This window comes from Uloborus diversus, chromosome 4 (assembly GCF_026930045.1).
Source record: "Uloborus diversus isolate 005 chromosome 4, Udiv.v.3.1, whole genome shotgun sequence".
Taxonomy (NCBI): domain Eukaryota; kingdom Metazoa; phylum Arthropoda; class Arachnida; order Araneae; family Uloboridae; genus Uloborus; species Uloborus diversus.
The window spans coordinates 60,241,283-60,265,751 of NC_072734.1; the positions used below are offsets into that span (position 1 = coordinate 60,241,283).

General features: G+C 35.4%; 1 long non-coding RNA gene across 1 annotated transcript in view; it reads right to left on the reverse strand.

Moving 5' to 3' along the window:
* The window catches only part of LOC129221284 (uncharacterized), a 35,109-nt gene extending 14,119 nt beyond the window's left edge, over window positions 1-20,990 (reverse strand). The window contains exons 1-2 of the long non-coding RNA XR_008580493.1: window positions 20,970-20,990; window positions 18,936-19,122 (exon numbers count right to left, since the gene is read on the reverse strand). This is a non-coding gene — a long non-coding RNA (uncharacterized LOC129221284). The remainder of the gene's footprint in view (window positions 1-18,935; window positions 19,123-20,969) is intronic.
* Between the last annotated feature and the right edge of the window lie 3,479 nt (window positions 20,991-24,469).

Below are 24,469 nucleotides of genomic sequence, written 5' to 3' on the forward strand. Positions count from 1 at the left end.
TAACATTTATCAGCGATAAAAGAGTTCACATGTGTTTACAGCCGTTAGTATTGAGTTGAAATCTTACCACGTGAATTCCATGACTCACTATGATAAGATAAAATCTGAGATAAGCCTATGTTTCATCTTTCATTATCCATTGTGCTTTCGATGTGGATGGACGCTTAGCGAAGAGAGTGTTGGTTGCGGCTACATCCAAACTCTTCCCCTTGCTGATAAGGATGACAGGTGAGCTGTCAGAGCAACTATTGTATGGAACTTCCTTTGTGCAGGGAAAGAAACTTAAAAAGCAGGTTCAGTACAAATCCGTATGTCCGCCATTACTGGTCACGAAAACAGTTGTAAATCCCCTCGGAAAGCATTCGCCAAGGGAAAGATAACACGCCAAATTGTTGCACTCCTTTCGAAAGAGCGTCCGGTTCTCCGGAAAATTCTTGGAGGTGTCTTATAAGTGTGAAGCTAGCCGTAAATAATAGGGTGCTTTCATGCGATCATTTTCTCAACTTTCAATAGTCTTTCTCGCTAAAATTATTTTCCGATACAGAACTTTAAGACGATTTCTTAGCGTACTTTCTATGTCATAATGCTTGCATACTAATTCCGGTTCAAAAACAATGAAAAATAATTATTACTATAAATAGACATGGTACGAAGTTTCGGCTATTTCTCCACAGCATCGTCCTGGCCGAATCATGAGAAGTGATTCTGCCGCTTCAGCAGCTATATTATGTTGAAATAAATAAAGATTTATGTTGTGAGTTTCATTTTACAATTGTAATTATATAAAATAGTGTCCTTTTAGTTTACGCAATTATGCCATACAATGAAATAAAGTAGATAAGTACATTTAGTTAAATTGATTGTAAGTATTGAACACTTGGAACCAGAAATTGTCCAGAAATTAATTGCATATTCTTTTAACTTGAACGTTTTTGGAGAAAAATAAGTTTAACCTCTATATTCGAAGTAAATAAGTACGTAGCATTTGCTTATTTTAAAATAGATTATTTGGCTGTAAGGATAAGGGGAGGTAAGGATAATCTTTTAAAATATTTTTAAAAAGAGTCTCAAGAGAACTTTTTTCTTTTAAGTAAAAAAAATGGGGGGGGGGGGGACTTTTTTCGGCTTCTTCCATAAAATATTTTCCCGTAGAGATTGTTCAAGATTATTAAAAATAGTCCTGGATTATAAAACATCCTACGAATTAAGCAAAAAAAAATAGTTAATTGAAAATGAACTTTTATTATTTATATTTTATAAAGCAAAATATGAAGAAATAGATTATTCTTTGCACATCCACGTTTTATCACTTTAAAGAAAATAGTTATTTGTGATTTTTTTTATTTTTTATTTCGAAATAAATACGTCAGCTCCGCTTAATCGGGTAACGGATATGCAAATACCCCGCGTTTACGTACAAAATCTCCTGGAACTGAATATTTCCACGTAGACGCAATGTTAAATATCCTCGCTTAATGCAACAATTTCCCCGGACAATCGAATAATATTAATCAGCTTTAGCAAATAATTTTGCTGGGAAAAATTTTGAATAAATTAGAAAGAAATTAAGCAAGAACATTGATTGTCGTTGAAGGCGTGAAAAACAACATCCATAGTCCATGAAAACGTTTTTTAATGTTTTTAAAAGAACAGTGAAAGAAATTTAAAAATTTCTTTTGTCTTTGTCATTACAAAAAAAAAAAAAAAAAAAAAAAGCAGTCGATAATGAAATTAAATAACGCAAATGAATATACGCACTTTAGGCGATGATGAGGAATTGATAAATATTAAATGTAAGATACGGTAGACGAGAAGGGAAAAAAGGAAGTCAGAAAAGTGTTCCCAAAAAGATCTTTTTTACAAGCAATTTATGGAATTTTTCAAAAAATAACGTACTGAAAAAAGGTGCCAAAACAAAGATTTCATAACTCAAGCTGTAGGTTACTTTTTATAATTTCTATGCGTACTTGTAATGTATTGTACTAATTGTTGAACTATTTTGCTGTTAAATTTAGCTTATATCAAAAACAATTTAGCAATAACATTTCTTTATGCAGCGATCTATTTATTATTAGTATAATGTTTTAAGACAAATGTTGTCAAATTAGAAAGCTAAATAAAATTTTCCCGCATATTAAAATCAGGGGTGATTGTGAGTTCATCAAAAAATACCTGAAAGTTTCAACGGGGGGGGGGGAGTAATCTTTGGGGCCCCTATTACTTAAGTGCACCTTTGCCATAGTTTTAAATAGTTCTGAGTCAAAATATTGCGTGCACATTTAATTAAATTTTTAATGGATTACGAAGTTACTTTTGAGCTGGTGTTATACAAATTATCTTGACATTTGTCCATCTTAAGGGATAGTTGTCCATCTTAAGGCTCTTGCAGGTATATTTGATGAGTATTATATAATTTAAAATAAATTGCGGAGGTAGGGAGATAAAAGCATAACGAAAAAAGATCATAATTCCGGTATTTTCAGACATAAAAATACCGGAAATACGTCCGAAAATACCGGAAATTCGGTAAAATACCGGACCACAATCACCCCTATAAAATAACCCGCTTTATCGAATAATATTTCTTGGAACCGACGATATTCAATTAAGTGGGGCTAGATCCAAAATAAATGCGTTAACTCTCTTACTTAAAGAATTTTTTCTGAAAGATAAGTAAAGTAAGAAAAAATATATGTACATAACTAGAACAATTTTAATTTGACTTCAAAAATTTCAAATTAGGTATAATGTTAAGATTTAGTGAAATTAGTTTAAAAATAAGACAGTAAGCAGGAAATGTTTTGTGACACTATACATATTAAAATATCTGTAGTAGAGTATCATATTGCATGCATTTATTATGAATTCAAGTATTCATGGCTAAAAATTCAAGAAAAGAAGCAGCCGAAGCTTCGGTCACCCTTTATCCGATGCTTCGATGTTTGGCGCTTCGGTTAAACTGCACTTCGCTTTTTAATTATTAGCAGTAACAATAAAATAAAACAGTAATTAAAAGGCAGGGGCGGATACAGACAGTTTTTGGGAGAGGCCCCGAAAAGTAAAAAGTGCCCCCTTCATAAGAACTTTTTTTATTAAAAAAAGTTCTAGACCGGGATACCTCGCCCTTTTTCGTTATTCATTACTAACAAGCTAATTTTCCGTTAGTAGCTTCATTTTGTCGTGACGCCCAACATTAGCCAGTACAAAAAATTTTGTAAGTGGTAGCTAACAGGGGTATTAAGGACATAGTTTGTTCATTTGGCGGTTATCAAATATTTATAACTAACTGTGTGTTTTTTTTATAATTATCATATTAATTATCTAAATTAGCCGAAAAAAAATTGTCCTACAAAATGCACGATTTGATCAAAGATGTCCCACTTTTGCAACATGTACTATTTACGAAGACATGAAATATAATTACTAACCAGCTGAATTTTTTTTTTTTTTTTTTTTTTGGTCAGTTAGTTAATGTTTATATAATTTAAAACACACATTGTCCTACAAATTGCGTGGTATGCTTTTCTGGTTCGACACTCCAAAGTTGTCAATACTACAGGACCATTTTTTTTTATTAACCGTAGGACACAAATATCACGTGATAGACTAATGTGTTTCGTGCCCAAATAAAGCAATGTTCAACGAGAAAACAGGTATATATCCCTAGTCCTACAATAATTGTTATTTTCGTTTTCCTATGTGAATCCATCCAAAATAAAAGCCCTCAAAAAAGAAAGAAATACCCCTTGAAAAAACTGCCTTAAAATTTCCAATGACGCAATTTGCGCTATGGACCCCCCCCCCCCCCCCGTCTGTCTGTGCACTCCAGTTAATTAGAATGTTTTTCTGTGAGAGTTTATTATTTTACTATTATAAAGTGTGGTTTCTGCGAGTTTTAAGTTTTTTTTTTTTTTTAAGTAATAGAAATTATTTTTATTTAAAAAGAGGATTTTCGCCCTCCTCTTTCCCCCAAAACCCGAAGCGCTAAGTGCTGGGACTTTTTACCCCCTTTTTGCTGGAAGGGTAAGAAGTAATTTGCAACAGGTTTCGACTTTTTTTTTTTTTTTTTTGGACGTTTGGGTTTGGCTATTTTTTAGCCTAATTTTACTGTACTATATGCATTACACTCCAAATTTTTTAGAAAAATATGTAAAGCATAATGTACTTACGAAATTGATTGTTTAAAAAAAAATAGCAATAATTTTATCATGAAAATACTCCAGTTTTTTTTTTTTTTTTTTACATAATTGCGTGAAAAATTCTACTTAATAAATTATTTTTCATATATTTTAAAAATGAAATGAAAAAATAGTCAATCGATTTATCTTTTATAATATAAATATTTTGATTTCACTCGAAATTCTTTATAGCAAGAAAAATGATACCCGATTATGCCGTCATTCCAATTTTCCGGTAGTACGACATTACAATATTTGTGATTATGATTCTTTCGAGCTGATGGAAAATTTCGACAAGAAAGCAAAATATCTTGAGAAAATTTCTTGATTTCTTCGCGTTTCTCATAAAAGCGAGGGTTGTCGCACAATATATTGCAAAAAAAAAAAAAAAAAAACACTCCATTATTTTGTAGCAATTCACAAAGTAATTAAAATTATTTCAGAGCGATAAACACGTGGTCAACATAAAATAACTTAGCACGGTTATGGTCGACTCCAACGTGAAATACCTAATACACAGTAAACAATTATGTGCGCATGCGTACTAATATAACTGAACTCCAATAGCAAAATGTAGTGAATGAATCTATTTTCAGTTGTATGAATTTCAAATTACATTGGAGGATCGGCAAAACGTACCACGCAATTTGTAGGATGATGTGGGTGTTAAATCACATAAATATTAACTAACTGATCAAATAAAATTTAGCTGGTTAGTAATTATATTTCATGACCTTGTTAATGATACATGTTAGAAAGGGGGGGACCTCGTTGATAAAATCTTGAATTTTGTAGGACAAATATTTTTTTGGCTAATATCAATAATTATTTTGAGAATTTAAAAAATAAAACCCAGTTAGTAATAATTTTTTTATTATCATCAAATCAACATATTATATACCTGCCACAATCGAGCATTTTTGCAAAGGAAACTGTTGGGCGTCTCATTGAAACGAAACTACTCACGAAGATTCAACTTGATAGTAATTATTTTTATATTTGAGATTTGTACTACAACTTTGGAGTGTCGGACCAGGAAAGCATACCACGCAATTTGTAGGACAATGTGTGTCTTAAATTATATAAATATTAACTAACTGACCAAAAAAAAATTCAGCTGGTTAGTAATTATATTTCATGTCTTCGTAAATAGTACATGTTGCAAAAGTGGGACACCTTTGATCAAATCGTGCATTTTGTAGGACAATTTTTTTTCGGCTAATTTAGATAATTAATATGAGAATTATAAAAAATAACACAGTTAGTTATAAATATTTGATAACCGCCAAATGAACAAACTATGTCCTTAATACCCCTGTTAGCTACCACTTACAAAATTTTTGTGCTGGCTAATGTTGGGCGTCTGGACAAAATGAAGCTACAAACGGAAAATTAGCTTGTTAGTAACGAATAACTAAAAAGGGCGCGGGATCCCGGTCTATTTCCGCGAGGTCCGTTTAAAATGTTTTTTAAAGATCTCTTAGAGCCAATTAAACTATTTTTAAGTACATAAAATTACTTACTAACTCATTTCGGATTCCCATTCCCAAATTTGAACGTTGTGATTTTAACGGAAAATCTTAGGCTCAACTCAATTCAAGCCCCAAGCTAAGGAGCAAAATATATTACTAGAGATCATGATTATGAACGCGATTTTTCAAACGTATACAACTGCAATTTTGCAATGCGCAGGAGCCTCGTAGCTAATGAAGTGCCGGATCGTTAAAAAAGTAGATCCACGGATCCGGATCATTAGTGTCAAGATCCACGGAAACGGGTCTCAATTTGTTTTACCCAATTAAACTATCCAAGTGTTCAATTTGTTACGGAAGGTATTCCCGTCAGAATAATAACACTGCTTCTTCAAAAAATGTCATCTACGGCGAAAATATAATCAAGACTATGATTTACTCTTTAAAGAAATCTCCGTTAAAAGTGAGGGAGAGTTGGAAGGAACGGGGTCAACGCTGCATTAATGCCTAAATAGAATGTGAAGAATTATTTCTAGCTTCCTTGGTAAATGTAGGATACAGGAGCAAGAGTGTAAAGCTGCTACTGGGCAGGCTAGAAATAATTTTTCGCATTTTGTTTCAGCATAAATGCAGCACTGACCTATTCCACCCAACTTACTCCGACCGACAGAATAACAGAGCCGAGAAAACCTTTACAAACAGTTAATAGAGAATTTAGTTTCACTTTTTTTTTTGAAGAATGCCGAGAAAAACCAAAATGAAGAACAACAGAAACCCCAAATCAATAACAGAAACGAATGTTAAACTAAAAATTAAAAAAAAAAAAAAAAAACATGTCCTAGAGGGCCGACCCGATATTGAGATGGATTTTGCGGGTCAAAACACACATTGTTAACAAATATGAACTGACAGCGGATAGAAATTTTAAATCATTTAACTTTTTCTCCTTACCGACTATGAAATAGCTACCTATCACGCGTCGTATAAAGGCTTTGAATTGCGTTTAAAATTTCCTTGACAAGATTATAGCTTTTACTGCATATAACTTGGAAGTTCCAAACAAATATAAAATGAAGAAAAACTTAGTTCTTTCAATTTGAGGCCAATATTTTTAACGTACAGGTAAGTTTTTACTAATATAATTCTGAAAAACGTGAAGTCGGTTTTTATTAATATCTCCGGTTTTGCAACGGGTGGTACAAATTTGCTTCTGAAATGATACCTTATAATTTAAAAAGGGAATAAAACCTAATTTAAACGGAGAGTTTTTTATTCAAATATTTAGGAATTTTTAGAATAGAAAAGTTCCGTTTAAGATCCGTCAAAAAGTAGCGGATACGGATCTTTAGTTTCCCTTGGATATCCGCGGATACGGATATCCGGAACATCACTACTCCTAATCTTTATCGCTCTGCAAATTAGTACAAATTATTTTGAAACCCGGGGAAGGGATGCTTTTTGTTCCAAAGAGAGCTCATAATGCATTTTTAACCTGTTTCTTTATAATTGACGTTTTAAATCGTTGAGAATCAAATAAGATTGCTAAGCAACTTTCGGGGCTTGGTCAGCGTTAGCGAACGGGGGGCAGAGCTCCCTAGTATATTGAAAAATAGTTAATGGTATTGTTAAATTATTCCCGGGAGGGGGAGGTTCGGAACCCTGTGCCCCACCCTAAAGCTCCTAAATGTTATAAAGTTAAAGTTTTGTCAAAAACATTTCATGACTAATAGGCCATTTTAAAATTTTTAAACAATGCAGGTTTTCGAGCATTCTGTGATTTAGTTTATAAGCACTTTTGCAAGCTTTTTTCTTTTTCACTATTATTTGAAATTCGAACACAAAAACTTTTAGAGCAGATAATGGTACACAATCCTCTCTTTAAGCGAAAATTTTTTATTCAAACAAAAATAGGTTAGGTAGCAAGTAAATATGTTTTAAATTTCAAACAGTTTCGTCTTAAATAGGTTAGACTGAATGAATGATAAGTCCGTCATTATGAAATCGTAGAAACTGGACACACGTGCTTTTTTTTTTTTTTCTCTTTTCTTTTCACACACCCCTGCTTAAGAGTGGGCCACTCTTTAAGACGCCAAGAATTCGCCAACTTCATTTTTAATAGTAGAAACTTTTAAAAGAGTGAGACTTAATGGGAAAAGAACAGGAAAAACAGCTTGGTATTTTCAAACTCCTTTCGCCCCTCAAACTCAACAGGAGGTATGACTGGAGCTCTTCGGCTGCGATAAGCGCTATTGTTTGCTCCCCCTAGTCCCTCGGGTCTACCGGAAGTGTGGAAGAAATTGGAGTACACCGTTGGTTGCAGTCAGAACATTCTAGGAAGGCATGGAAATGAAGCTTGGATAATATTACATTTTATGCCGTTGTTAAATTTAAAATCGACGCATATTTTGTAACATTATTCATTATCTTCAACAATGCATCAATGCATAAGTATTGGAGGAGTCTTTTCCTACAAAGGTTGGATTTTTGACTTTAAAATATTTTTTTCTTCGTATGATAAATTTACTATTGATTCCGGGGTTTTTTTTTTCCACGAAGATTGTATGTGTCTGTTCCTATCTATTTATGTTGATCATGAACTAGCATTAGATTAATTCGAAGTTTAATGAAAATTCTTAAAAAGGAGCAAATATAGTACTTGTGATAGGTCTAAAATTGTGCTAAGCAAACTTTTTATTTTATTTTGTTGGGGATTTTCTATGAGTGTGTATATTCTTGAAATGATTTGAAATTTTGTAAAAATATCTTTTGTAAGTCTTGGTTGTGATGTGGGAGTGTTTTGTTGGAAGCTTCTTCAGTTATACAAAATTGAAGCCGACTTGAATGAAATATGCGACTTTGAATTTATTTGCATGCGAATGAAAAATTAATAAATAAAACTGAAATTTATAAATTGTATTGAAAACTCTGTTAATGAAATTAGTTGGCTGTAAAGTAATAATTTAGAAAAACTTGTTCACTTTCGTCTTGGAAAATAACTATATTGAAAGAGTTGTATTTTGAATATAATAGCGGGAACATTTTTCATCACTTTGGTAAATGAATGATAAATAGTAAAACGCGTGAGAATATGTTAAAGTAAAATAAAATATTATTGGGAAAATGAAATAGTCAAAGTGATTCAAATTCATGAAAGTTGAAAATTTTGTTTTATTCTAACAAGAGTGCTTGTATGAAAAAATAAATAAAGTAATACGATGAAATGACTAAGTTAAATACTAATCAAAAAATAATTATTGGAGTTGATTAAATAAAATGTGATAAATTAAATGAATCTCTTGAAAAGCATATGTAGTGATGAAATGTAACTTGAGTGTGAAATTTGCTTACTGGAAAAAATTAATTAAGTTGATTTTTAAAATTCGTGAAAATTTGTTAATGATAAGTATTAATTACTACTAAGAGTAAATTGATTGCAAGTTTTGAAATTCGTGCAAAGAATCAAAGATGTAAAAATGATAAAGTTTGAAATGCATGAAAAAGAAAATCAAAATTCGAAAAATATTTTAAGTGTAAATATGTATGAAAATACAATTGAACTCCTAAATGATGAAAAAAATAGTTTAAGTTGGAAAAATGATAAAGTCGAGTACACTTGTAAATGAATAAAAGATGCAAAAGTAATTAGAAATCAAAAGGTATAAAAATAAACTAAGTCTACAAATTGCTAAAAATAGACAAAAGAGCTTTAAAATAGTCAAAGACCTAACTAGAAAAAAATAATCGAAATCCTAAATGTATGGATGTGAAAAAATTTCCAGTCCAAAAATGCATGAAAGAAAAATCTAACTTGTGAAAAATATTCAAAGTCTGAAATGATTAAAAATAGTGAAAGACTAAGAGAGTGAGAAAATAATCAAAGATTAAAAGACTTTAGAATAGTCTAAGACTAAAACGGTAAAATAATCCTCGAACTCTAAAATGCTTGAAAATAAATCAAAACGCGTGAAAATATCCTCGTAAAAGTTTGTGAGAAAAAACAACTAAGTCCAGTATGACCGAAAATAAATAAAATTCGCGGCAAAATATCTAAAAACGCGCGAAAATATCCTCGTAAAAGATTATGAGAAAAAGGTGACGAAGTCCGAAAACGCGGGGGAGGGGGGGGGAATATAAATGCGCGAAAATATCCTCTTAAAAGGTTACAAAAAAAAAAAAAAAAATGACAAAGTTCGAAAACGCGCGAAAAAAAAAAAAACGACAAAATGCGCGAAAATACCCTTGTAAATGGTTACAAAGAAAAATGACAAAGTTCGAAATACGTGAAAACAAACTAATTCTGAAAACTGTGAAGTTCGAAAGGCGGAAAAATAAATTAAGCTGTAAAAATGAAAAAAGATGGAAATACGTGAATAAATCAAAGTTTGGGTGTTCGATTCCCAACTCCGATACTCTGTAAAAATAAAAATAATTAAATTCGCGGAAAATATTCAAAGTTCAAATATGTAGGAAAATAATTGAAGATCAAAAGACTGGAAAATAGTCTAAGACCTAAATGAAAAAAAAAAAGGTTGATAGGGTGTATTTAATACACCTGGTTGGTTGGTGGGACCATCATCTTTTAATTAATTATTTTTGTGAAAACCTTCGTTACAAAGAAAAAATCACGGAAAATATTCTAAGTACAAAAACGCGGGAAAATATCTAAAACGCGCGAAAACTATTCGTAACCTTTCACGGTAAAATGAAGTCCAAAAAATGCGGGAAAATATTTAAAACGCGGTGGTCACCTTCTTCAAGTTCGAGGCGCAACCCCAAGGTCATCCCCAAGGTCGGAGGGGGAGTGGGAGGCGGCTATGAGCCGGATTGCAGATGCATAGCCGCATTGCCGCCGGCTGGCGTTGAACTGTCCTTATTCCCCTACTTATCTCAACCTGCCAGTAGCCGCTCTTCAAGTCCAGGGTCGAAAACCACTTGTGTCCGGAAAGAGTGTCCAAGGTGTCGTCTATCCGTGGAAGAGGGTAACTGTCTTTCTTGGTGATTTCATTCAGCCGTCGGTAATCGACACAAAATCTGGTGGAGCCATCTTTCTTTCGGACCAAGACGATGGGAGAGGCCCAAGGACTGGACGAGGGTTCGATGACATCATTCTCCTGCATTTCTTTCAGGAGGGTCTCGACCTCTTCCTTCTTAGCGAACGGTAGTCGTCTTGGATGCTGTTTAATAGGGGGATGTTCTCCAGTGTAAATCCTATGCTGCGTTAAATCCGTCCGGCCCACATCCTCCGATGTAGATGAAAACAGATGCTTGAAGTCGTCCACCAATTGTTCCGCAGCAGTTCTTTGATCATTCGATAACGGCGCACTCCCAATTAACTTCGATGTCAAGGACTCAGAAGACACAGTCTCAGGGGAATTGATTCTTCTAATGATGCAGTTTACTGGAGTACAAGTTGCCAACACTTCACCTTTTCGGATATTCCTTGGCCTTTCACTCACGTTGGCGACTCTCACAGGAATTACATCCTTAGAAAGGTCCACAAGCGTAGATGCTACCAGCACTCCTTTTAGGTTATTGTTTAGGTTGGGGTATTCAATGAGTCCAAATCGAAAATTATTGCTTTCTTCAATGGAGCCAGGTATTAATGATTCTGACCTTGAGGAAATCGATAAATCTGTTTGGGCTATTATTTGATGAGCGGATTTTACATCACTTTCTGCGGGGAAAACGGCTATGTCTTCTCTCATCGAGTGCAGCTCATTAGTCTTGAAGTCGAGGTTGAAGTCATACTTCTTTAAAAAGTCCAATCCGAGAATAAAGGGGTCTGTGATAGCAGCAACGAATGCCGTATGATGGTAAGTGGCATTTCCAAACACAATTTCTAAGTTTACTTTACCTTCAATCTCGATCTTGTCACCTGTCACAGTTTGGAGGGTAACGCAGGGCGGCGTCCATAGAATGTTGAGTCCAAATTGACGAGCCACATCTGTTCTAATGATTGTAACATTGGCTCCAGTGTCAATAATCAGTTCGCAGGGAAACCCGTTTACGTATGCGTAAACAAACAGTCCATTACTGCCGCCACTCGTCGATGAAATCTGGAAAACTTTAAGATGGGGCTCATTCCAATTTGGCGACCTCTGCCCCGCGAGATTGCCATGGCTTAGTTTTCCTGGACCTGCGATGGAGAGGTGCTCTTCCCTCTGGTTTCTTGGCGAGCTTCACAGTTTCTTCGTAAGTGACCCTCGCCGCCACATTTCCAGCACTTAAGTGATTGTCCATTTTGGTACCTGGGAGCCGAAGTCCTTTTGAGGATTCCTGCAATTTCTTTTATTTGCTTTTCCAGTTCAGCAAAGCGTGACGAAACCGGATCAGGCTCATCAGTTTTCACGCCGCGGATTGAATGGCGATCCTTGCGGGTTGCTTGCTGGGCGGCCTCCAACTTCATCGCATACACAACAGCAGAACTCAGGTCTTTGACATCCGCCATCCGTAGAGCTTTCTGGATTTCCGGATCTCGAACCCCGTCGATGTAGTAATTGAGTGCCAGGTTGTCTCGAACATCCGCAGGGCAGTCGCAAAAAGCAAGATGAGACAGTCTCTCGATGTCCGCCGCAAGCTCTTGCAGGGTTTCCCCGGTTTTCTGGAAACGGGACTTCCACTGGAGTCGGCCGAAATCTTTCTGGCACTTCTCACCGAAGCGAAGCTCCAACGCAGATGTGAGGGCGGCGAAATCCAGGCGCTGGCCGTCCGGAAGGGTCTGAAGAATGTCCGCTGCGTCACCTCTCAGGGATGCTGCAAGATGGCAGGCCTTGGTAGCAGAGTCCCATCCGTTCGCTTCCGCCACTATCATGAATTGAGTTTTGTAAACCTGCCACGAAGTTTTCCCATCATATGTGGCAAGTTTAATGGACGGTCGAGCAACCGATGTGGGAGCGCCAAACTGTACAGAGCAGCTTTCCGCGGTCGCCAATCTCCTTTCCAGGTCTTTAAAGATGTCTTCTTTAACTTGATAAAATTTTCTATCTTCTTCTTCCAATTTATTTTCTACAGCATTGCATCGGCCTTCAACGGTACTCAATTTTTCTTCAAATTTCTCTTCGATTTTATTTTCCACTGCGATGAATCGGCCTTCAACTGCTTCAAACTTTCCTTCAATAGCATCAACTCGATGCTCTATCTCATTAAATTTATTTTCCATCACAGTCTTTACCGAAGTAAGGTCGTTTTTAATTTCCTCTTGGTTAGAAGTTAATCATTTTTCAGCACCATTAAATCACTTTTCAATTGTTGTTGATTAGCCGCAATGTCATTTTTTAATTGCTCTTGATTAGCCGCAATGTCATTTTTTAATTGTTCTTGATTAGCCGCCATATCATTTTTTAATTGTTCTTGATTTGCAGTAAAACTTGCAGTCAAATCACTTTTTAATTGTTCTTGTTTAGCTGTAAAACTTGCAGTCAAGTCACTTTTTAATTGTTCTTGATTAGCCGCCATATCACTCTTCACAGAGGTGATTGCGTCAAGAAGTTGTTTTAATTGTTCATCCATTGCGCGAGTAATCACCATAAAAATAAAGTCCTAATTCAAAAAAAGTCTTTATGTAAAAATGTCCAAAGTCACACTTACTCCAAGAAAGTCCAGAAGAAGCCCCACGTTGGGCGCCAAATTGTAACGGATTCGGTGCGGCTTCCAACTTTCTTGAAAGGATGACACAGTTCTTGATTAAAGAATACAGGAAATTTATTTACACTATGTACAGGAAAGAGCGTCAACAACTGCTAAATTATTCATCAGCAATTAAACAATTATCACACAACACCGTAAACTCAACGTTTACACACGTATTTACTTCCAAATACGAAAACAACACAGCGAAATGCCTCGCTATAAACAGAGCTAATACACACTCTCAGTACAAATTCTCAATCGAAACTCCACTGTTTATCCATCGCTAACGGCTTATATACACACCGAAAAGAAATTTCTCAAATATTCCACACGCTTCTGTAAAGTAGTAGACCGTTATCAAATTTTATCAATGAACAAAAAGGAAATAGGGGGTCGTATACTTTAGCCATATGAAAAGGGGTTGTATATTCATTACGGGAAACTATTTACAGGTTACGTTACTACAATAATTACTATTTACAGAATTTGTAACAATACTAAGCTGGTTACGCCTAACGTAAAATATCCGCAAAAGACGGATATTTGTAATATTCCGATCAGTTTTGAAGTACATAACGTGTTTTACGTTTACGTTGAATAAATATTTCCAAACCAATAAATATTGAAGTGTAATTTTTCTCTTTTCTTTATAAAGATTATCAGTTATTCATATCCATTGTTTCATACAATGTATCCCGAAATTGCCGTGAAAATACTCTAATCGTATTCATTAATTTGTTGGGACTCTAGCATAACCTAAATATAAACAAGCAACACGAAATCTTGAAACAGAAAGCCCAAAAAGCAAAGTCCGTGCGCAAGCGCAGTTGAAATGGCAAATTTGTGTTTTGATCCATTTGAGTTTTGGCACCAATGTCAAGAATACTTTAAGGATTATCAAACTAATGAGTACATTATTAAAGGAAAAGATAATGAAATTTAAAGACCAAACAAATTTTATTTTGGTTCAGAAAAATTACAACAGGATACTTCTGTACACAAAAGATCAGTTTAGTGGAAGATCTTAATCTTTGGTGGAAAGAACAAATTAGGCAATATATGAAGTTTTAAAAGTCTTCGTTCAAAAGATCGGACCGCTAATCGGTCGGAGTTGGCTTCGCTCACTGATCGGCTGGATAATACTAACGTGGTGGCTTGGCAACTTTGGCTATAAACAGTAGAGTTGCGTGATCATTTGTTTACATTTTAAAGCTTAATGTAATTTATTGTATTTTTGTTTATTTGGTGAAATATTTCAAATTGCAAAGAATTGCTTTTTGTTTTTAAAGAGTTTTTAGTCATTTTAGTTGAAGAATGTTCATTTTACATCGGGTGGGGGGAGGGATGAGTGATTTTCGCATATTCAAAGAACTGCTTTTACCTTTATCATTTTTTTAAACGATATCCTTTCGAACGTTTTATTCTTTTTCATATGGAGGATGTTGCAGCGGGATTTCCCGTTTGTTCTAGATGGGGAGTTAGTTTTTTTCACTTAATCTGAGGACGCTTTTTATCCTTTGAGTATGGCTGAAGGAACAAACCATTAAGTACGGGAGAAAAAATAGTTATTAAAACAGCTGCTCAGTGGGCATTAGATTAATCAAATTGTAATAAATATACGCATTCTGACACCAAGCAGCTTAAAACATTTCCTTTTTACTTATTTATTTCAACAGAACGGTTCAAACACTTGATAGTTTATACAAATTTTCAAATTTTTCAATTTACAAAGCTTGAACAGAACGACGTCTGTCGGGTCCTCTAGTTCAATGTACAAATTGCAATAAATGCTCACTTCTATTTATATTTATTGAAGGTTTGCAGTTACATTACTCAAATAATTTTGAAAATGCTTATTGCGAAAAGTTGGAATAATTAATCACAACATTTTTTCATACACGGAAATTACATTGATTTATCTTCCTCGGCTTATATTCATCTGATTTTGTTTCCAAACTTAATTTTTCTTGAAAACAAAGTTTCATATTTTTTCACTTTTTGCCTAAAATATCTTTTCAAACACTTTTCCTCAGGAAGAAAAAAACCGCTTTTAAATTAGCTCAAATACTTTTGAACTCAATTTTGAATAACTATTCTCTTTAAGAATAATCTTATCTGTTGTTTATATAGTTAAAAATTGCCACAAAATCCACCAGATGTCACTGGAGTATGACACGGTTTTTTGTTTGATTGATTGGTTTCATACTACAACTTTTATTGAAATGACTGAGCCTGATAAGACGCGTATCAAGTGAAGCCTTGGTTAAACACGCGTCACTTGACATAACTTTTATTTTCGAAGTAGACTGTGCAAAGCCGGCAGCTAGTTTTTCTTTAACCGTTGCAGTTCATTTGCAATTTTCCAATGTATCCATTAGTAATGTTTTGTGTAACTCGTTTGGGCTACTAATAAAATCTTTGGTCCAAACATTTTGTTAATAGCCCAAACAGTTTGGTAGATCCAAACAGTTTGACTTTACCACTTCCTGTCCCACGCACCTGCTAAAATTCTTCTGATGCTTTCTGTCGCCCAAATTATTTCTAAAACACCTTTTATCACTTTTTTGGCGATCCTTTTGTCATCTGTAACATCCCTATAAATTACCATCTGTGTTGATTTGCCTTTCTTTTTAACTTGATTGGCGACTTCCAAGTCGCTTATTTAACATTCAATATCTTAAGATTTTTTGGAAGGATTATACCTGTCTAATTTTTTTCCCCACTTAAAAAGGTGCTGCGTTTTTTTTTTTTTTTTTCTGTTCTCATCGGTGGAATACTTTTGAAGCTCCCTTATATTTAGGTGAGTCTTTTTTTTTAATTAAGTTATCTGGTACCCTGGCTGAGCTACCGATTTTGTTGTTGTTTCGTAGGTCAGTCAGAAAGTTAGTTGCACTACTTCGTAAATATGTTTCGTCTGGGACATTTAATGAAACTATGGCATGGCAACTCTTCAGACATGTACAATCGCAAACATGTCAAACTGCTGCAAGTAGCATCCAAATTGGAAATGCATGCAATGGTTCGATTTTGTGGGCCAAAAAAAAAAAAAAAAAAGTAACTGCACTGAAATTTATGGGCAGTAGCATGAAGTGTATGGTGAAAATGCAAAATCACGTCAAGCTATCGTGAAATGGTGCAACATGTTTGAGAATGGACGCACAGATATTGAAGACGCTGAACGCGAGGGAAGATCAAGTATAGGTGGGAAGTGTGGGATCACCCTCCTTAGCCGGCTAAACCTTTCACGACTTGATTTCCTTGTTTTTTGGTCCCATAAAACAAGAACTTTCATAGCAACGATGCCATTCGGAGCCGAAGTGAAAGCTGCAACCCAACAATGCATATGGGACATTGGACGAGATTTTTTTGCAGAAGGCATCGAAAAACTTGTACCACGCCTTGACGAATGCTTAAATAACAAATGAGGTTGCGTTGAAAAGTAGATTTTGAATGGAACTTTAGGATAACAATAAAGTTATTGTAAAATTTCAATCCTTTTTTTTTCTTTTTGTTTTCTTAAACAGTGCAACTAACTTTCTGATTGACCCTCGTACTTTTTAGACTATATACATTGTCTGTTGGCAATATTATATGAATAAAAAAGGTCAGACTGGACAAAATACGCCAGTTTTAATTTAAAAAACAAATGTTTACTTAAACGAGCTGATGTGTGCATCACATGACTTCCTTTTACTCCAATTTAATGTCATTTTCTCATTATTGGCAGTTTTAATGTGATTCAATAGTTTACTCTCTAAATATCACCTACAGTGGCCAAATTGAAACCAGATTTAAAAAAAAAAATCCACCAAATTTGTCGCTAAGTTGGCGACAAAACATGGCGACCAAAAGACTGGCGATATATCGCCAAGGTCCGCCAAATTATAACACCACCTGAGTTTACATCGAAATTAACAATGATTTCCCCCCAAAAAGGGGCAAAAGACCCCCTTTGGAGCATACGAATGCAACCAAAAAGGAAGGTGCACAACTAGACCCCATTAGGAGTCTACGTACCAAATTTCAACTTTCTAGGACATTCCGCTCTTGAGTTATGCGACATACATACACACATACACACATACACGCATATACACATACGCATCACATACATACGTACATACAGACGTCACGAGAAAACTCGTTGTAATTAACTCGGGGATCGTCAAAATGGATATTTCGGGTATCTGTACGTTTCTAGGCGCATATTCACGTGTGGTCGGGTTGAAAGAAAAACTCAACATTTATTTGGGGATGAGCAAAATGGAAATTAAGGCCGATTTTTGGGTGAAATTTTTTTCGCGAATACAATACTTCCTTTTTTGTAAAAGGAAGTAAAAAACCCTTTGTTTTCAAACCAGTTTACAGTAAATTGGATGTAACTACGTTAATTCTTTTTAAACTTATGTCATCTTGTCTTTTTTCAAATCGTATTCTAAACTTCTTCAAAGAATATTAGTTCTGTATTTATTTCAACATTTGCTTTATAATATATCAAGAAATACTTTTGCCTTGTTTACTTGCTGACTCGCGACGCGTTCCGAAAACTGTAAAGCTCCTTTTAGGGTACACTGCTCCCACCCGATGAAGAAGTAGCTTTATTATGCTTTTCTGAATATTCAAGATATGGCGCCAAATAAAATATTTTTTCATTACTTTTTCATAGACATATTTTCTTACTTTTAGATACTTTTAATTATTTTTCCTTCAAAGACGAAGTCGTTCAAATGAACGAGTTGAATGAACGGATCAAAAGAATGAACGATCGTCTGATGAACGGATCATTAAAAAGAACGACATTGCCCACCTTTTTGGTGCTTTGATTTAATGAAATAACGCTATCACAAATGCTATGGCGCGAGTTTCATTGTTGGTGACGTCAGAGCGTTATTCGATCAGTGGTTTTGGCTATTATATATATGAGGATAAAGACATAGTGATATGCAATGGGGATGGTACGTTCCCAGAAATATAAATATATATTGATAATATATTATAAGCATACTTGATTTCTTTTTTAATTTTAATTATGTCTGAGAAAGTAACTTGAATAAATATAAATACAACGAGAAGGTTCTTTACAGAAGATCTGCGATGCGATTCGTTTGCAACACGAGATTCTTCAAAATTCCTTTGTTTTTCTTTTTTGAATTTTACAAAGTAAATTCGTTCAACATGGGCCTCATAGGAGTGAGGCCGATGCAATAGTTCTTCACCCAAAAATAAATGAACAAATTGAAAGGAAATCCAGAAAACAAAATCGCTTTAATTACTTTTTTAAATACCCGAAAAGCTCCCTCTTTGCCACAAATGTTTATATTTTTGAACTTCTCTTTTGAACCCCTCAGAAGAATGTTAACGGTTAATTTAATGCTCCCTTCTCCTCGAAATTAAAATAATGATTAAAACTTTAAAACTGAAAAAGAGAGGGGGGGGGGGGCGCTCGCTATCTCAAATAAGTGTTAGTTGATGACGGAAAAGGATGGTAAAATTTAGGTTCAGAAGGCCACTTTACATTAAAACCAGCAAGAACAGTGTCAGAATCAGTGTCGGAGTTTTTTTTTTTTAGCGCGCTATGTGGCCGGTAGCTTGCAACGTCCGAGTCATCGGCTAGTACTTTAATACAAACGCGTAACTATGGATCAAATTCTCTTACCAATGTCCTTTTTTTCAAGGGGCAGTCTCTCTTCAAAACCTTCGACAAGGGAACTTGCTATTTTCTGCCAAGTTGAATCTTTTTCAAATTTATCTCTGTGTAAAGGGTTGTTGACATCCCATACTACAGGGTGGTTTTTTACAAGTTCTATCAAAGTTTCTGTGTCGAACTCATCAGATATTTTTGGCTAATAAACAAAGCAAAAAACAACAAATTAATGTAAAATGTAAAGGTAAGAGTGTAGAATGGAGTATGATAAACAGGGTTGCTCACCTAGTGGGGAAGGGGGGGGGGGGCATGGCGCAGAATTCGCCAATGGAATTTATAGGGGTGTGTTTTAAGCAACAGTTTAATTTTTGTGGAGGGCACCCGATTTGATAGAGTTCTTCGTGAAATTTGGGGGTGGGGGGGGGGAGGGGGTTGCGTCTTTGCTCTTGGGCACCCCTGTAATTTCGTGTACCCAGATACATTTGGTTCACAGTGAGGACAGTTTCAAAAAAAAAAGAAATAGCATTATTCAAGACAACTTTGGATGCGAAAAGCAGATAAACCTCGTATTCAATCGCATTTGGAATATCATTATGGGCTGTCCATAAGTGTCACATTTTGTCATCATATTTGACCCCTCCTTCCCCTTGTCACTAAGTGCCAGACACTTTACCTTACCCTCTTCCGTCCTTTGTCATGCTATATTATTACATATACATATCGCTATAAAAATGCGTGATGTCACACTTCTTGCCCCCCCCCCCCTTTTTTTTCTTTTGTCACAAAATGTCACGATTTCACTAAAATCTCAACCACCTCCTCAAAGCAGGACACATAATTTGTGGACGACACCTTGACCTTGTACGATATTTTGATTCAAATAATTTTCGTCTTCCAAATTTTTTTTTATACATTTTGCCATTCGATAAAGCAGTTGTTCACAACCTGAGCACCTGCGGAACGTCCCCTTCCCCCAGGAGGAGAAAGAGAGTTTCAAGGGAGGCGTGAATGTGAATGCATAAAATAATCAAGTGAAACAGTAAAACTAAAATTTATAGAATATTTTAGTCACATGTCCATCCTTTTTACTTTTACTTGAGGATTTTGTGTAGTTTTCGTCCCAAATCTCTGATGTGAATCTCGGTTTTCAGTGTTTAGCATCGTGGTGCAGTAGATAAATAGTTTTAGATTCCGAATGTATACTACTATAAGACCTCTTACAGTGTTGGGGGGGGGGGGGGTTGTTAATTTATGAAATAAATAAAAGCTGCCGAAAATGTAAACAATTGAAAAAGTAGTTTTTAGTCAAAAGGAAACCGAAATTAAACATTAAAAAAAAAAAAAAAAAATCGGAAAAGGAAATCTGTCCCTAATTTGAGGTGTTTCATATTCGCAATATGGCGAGACGATATCTATTTAGCGCGGCAATGAAGAAACTCGCCAAAGTACAACACTTGTGACGTCATAAAAACCGCGCCTTATTTCCAAAATCGGACATTAAAAAAAATTAATAAATGAAGAATAACTGTTGGGAAAATAAAAGTTTTTTTTTTTTTTTACTGCTCCATGTTTTTTTTTTTTTTTTTTTTCATTGATTAGAAGTAGTACTTTTGACTGAAGGAAACAACCCCATTTTCCTCGATAGCGGAGGGGGATTGCCCCCTAGATGGAGCCAGAAGCGCCTTGAAATTTTTCGGAGTGCGGAAATTCGCAATTTGCCGAATAAAATTCCAAAATTTTCCTGAAGTTGATAATTTTGCCGAACAAGAACTTTTTGGGAGGTCTCATGACCTTCATCAGGCACCCCTGGATGGAGTGATTCTCAAAGAGTGTAGAGACGCAATGCACAAAATTTCAGGTCCTAATTCTTTCAAAAGAAAAGTAGGATCGAATTAATCTCATATTGAAACATTGAAATTCTCTTTCCCCTTTTTTTACCCCAAACTACCCTACTCCAATTCTACACTGTGCCAACAACAGAAGAATGAGAAGAGGAGGAAGTGAAAATGGCGAAAAAATAAAACAACCAATCGATGCGTAACTTACCGCGCGTGTTTCTGTTTCGGCTGCCATCTGCACTCTGGCTGCGTACTTTATCGCACTTGCGAAAGGAGTTTTTCTACTTTCCTCTCCGCGAGTCGCTGCGTCACGTGTTTCACTGCGGGAGGAAGTAAGGCCCCTATAGTGCAAACGGGAAGAGAAATTTTTTTTTTTTTTTTTTGGAATCCTTTGTAAAGGGGCTGTCTACAAATGCAGGTCCATCATGTGGGCGACCAGGGGCGATTTCAGAAGCAAAATGAAATTAAGCATTTTTGTATGTATTTTATTGTTTTTTCCCTAGAAATGTATCGCTGGGCGATTCTTGAATAAATGTCCCGTGCGCAACAGTGTAACGATAGGTTTTTTATTTTTTCCAGCTAACCAAAGCCTTCCAAAAAATAATGCTGTTGGTGATTGGGGAATAATACACGCTTTAATATACTATCAAAGCATTACAGTATACAGTTAATCCCATATTTAATTAATAGTACTTGATAAAAATAAAAAACTTAGCGTTACGCATGGGACATTTTTTTCGAGAATCGCCAATCGCCCTAATACAACCCTTTGCTCTTCTCCCTGGAAAATTTTGAAATGATGGGCATGAAATGTTGTCGCGTTTTGAGGGAGAGGGGGGGGGGGTGAAATTGTGACAGTTTGTGACAAGCAGAAAGGAGGTGGGAGAGGGTAACAAAAAGTGACATCACACAGCACACACGAGCACAACTTTTTAGGCGGGTGAGGGTGGTGGTGGTGGGGGGGGGGGGTCCATTGCCCCTTCCGACTTCTAAAAATTAATGTTTTTATATATAAGTGGGCGTGGTCTTTTTATTATTTGTTCCTTTATCCCCCCCCTTTTCCCTATGGAAAAGTTCGAAATGACTAGCCGGACAAAACATTTCTTTTTAATAATAAAATCCTTGGGAAAAATAGCGTGACGGTGACAAGGGGAAGAGTGGGGGAAAGTGAAGTGTGACAAAAATGTGGGAGAGGGGGTCAAAATGTTGAAACAAAAGTGTGATACAATTTATGGACAGCCCCATAGGTCCGTCAAAAGAGGATCATAATTTGAAGGATCAGAGGGAGGGGGAGATAGATAATACTGCCCCTCTAGTTTTTAGGGACACATAGAGGAGGAAAAATGTGTAAAAATTGTGCTCTAAGTGTCAACGGCCCTCACTCTGTAAAAGGGATTAATTTCTCCAAAGAGAAGTCCCCTAAACGCAATTTCACGTTTCAAGGAGAGCAGGGCCGGATTAGCCATAGAGCAGAAGTAGCAAATGCTACGGGCCCCGCGCTTCTTAGGGGCCCCGCGCCATGAGAAAAATTTCAGGAAAAAACTACTTTCCGCACTTTAATTTGTTTAAATGTATCTCTATCACTCTCTTTTTATTTAGATCTAACTTTTCTAAATACTCAGGTAAATTAAAAATCTTATTTTTTTTTCGTTGGATTGCTTTCAGAAATTTCTCTCAATTGAAGTCTTAAAAACGCAATTTTCGTTGACCTTTCTTAGTGGAAGGAGAAAAAGCTCCGTTGGGTCAGAAAAATTTCAAAACTGACCTAAAAATTAAAATTTTAGGCATAGGCAATGTTTGGAGAACTGAGAATTGGGTTTTCTCTAGATTTTTTTTCTTTTTTCCAAAATAAAGTCAATTTTAAGGTAGCTTAAGAAATTTAAGGGAGTTAGGGTCCTAAAACTTTCAGCTATTTAAGCCTAAAAAAAAGAAAATTTGTGTTGTTTGATAACAATAGAGGATAGGGGAAGGGGTTCTTTCCTGAAATTGTGTTCAAAACTGAAGTCAATTTCAGGCTATCTTTGGGAGGAAAGGGTTTGAGGGATCGTCTCATGGTATAGCTGAAATCAAAATTTCAAGCCATGTGAGGATATTAGAAAAAGGGAACTCCCAAAGAAACAATTCTGAAGCGGTTGTAGATTATCACTGGAGTTTGTTATCGGTGGGGGGGGGGGGGGATACTGGTTTGCTTTGTAAAATGTTGGAAACTGAATTATTTTAAGACGTAGGCTATCTTTAGTTTTAGCTTTAGGTAAAGAATGGTGGTTTGGAGCCTTTCCCCCCGAATGTTGAGAAGCTTGGAAAGTAGGTGGGTATTCTCCTTTGGAATTTTTTTTTTTAATTTTGAAATCGAGATGGTTCAAGGGCTTTCTCCGGAATTTTTCGGAATTTGGGGTTTAAAAATTTAAGCAACTTTTGTTGATAGCCGGAGAAGGAGGATGCTGAAACTCTTAAAGCACAAATCCTAAAACCACATTTCAAAGCTCTCTTTGGCGATGTTAGACAAGAGATGGGAAAGGGTTACCATTCAGAAATTGCTTGAAAGTGGCTTTCTTCTTAAAGCTTTCGAAATTGAAGTCCTGAAAAGGTAATTATTAGTCATCCTTAAATCCTCTTTGGTTATTTAACTTCATGTCAATTTGTCACCCTCAAAATACCCCCTCCCCGCGACACGAGCCCGTAGATCCGGCACTGTAAACAACAATGAGCAAAATTAAGAGATTATGATAGAAGAAAAGAAAAAGATTCTGAGACTTCACACTTATGTTGAGCGAAATAAATAAATTGTTAAGAGAATATTATTTTTTTGTGAACTAAAATAATTATGTGTAGAAGAAAGACTTTAAATATCGTTTTTAATTTTTTTCCTCTGAGTGGGGGAGAACTAAAAAGCTGCCGCCCATCCCTAGAACCTAACCCATTTCTTTTGCATCACCAAAAGTAGCCCAAAACTTTTTTATTTGAATTTAAAACTCAGAAAAATTCAGGAAGAAAATTGTTTAACATAATCGAAAACCCGCTAAAACTGCTTTCTCGAACTTCAGTTTCGAAAAATTTCCACGGGTGTAATCCGTGGTCGCTAGATCCCGGTCAAAACGTCGTCTAATAAGGTGGCCTACAAATGCGTATTTTGGACTATAATTTCAAAAAAATTCTAAAAAGTCTAATAATTTCAAAAAATTGCGCCTCTTCTAATAATTTCAAAAAAAAAAAAAAAAAAAAAAAATAGCGCCTAGATCGTTCGGCCGATTTTCATGAAATTTGGCACAAGTTTGTTTGTAACATAGGATGCGAACCTCGAAGCGATTTTTCGAAAATTCGATTTTGTTCTTTTTCTATACCATTTTTAAGAAAATTTTTCCGAGAAAATTATCACAACGTGGAACAGTAAATTACTCAATCATCATAACGTGAAACCGTAGCATGGGCGAGCCATTTAACATAGCAAATTTGCCAGAAATTCATCATTCATTATTTGTTAATATACAGACGAACCAAATGCCCTTTTAATTTTCTACTACAGGCAAAGCCGTGCGGGTGCCACTAGTACGTAATAAACTCGAAAATTTTCCAATGGGACCCCTTGACACCCCTTTCCCTTGAACACGCCTCTTCTCTAGCTCTACAACATCATTAAAGATAATCTTCAGTTTTATTTAAGAAGACTTCAATTTTAAAAAACTGCCTGGAGAGAGTCGCTGTGAACCC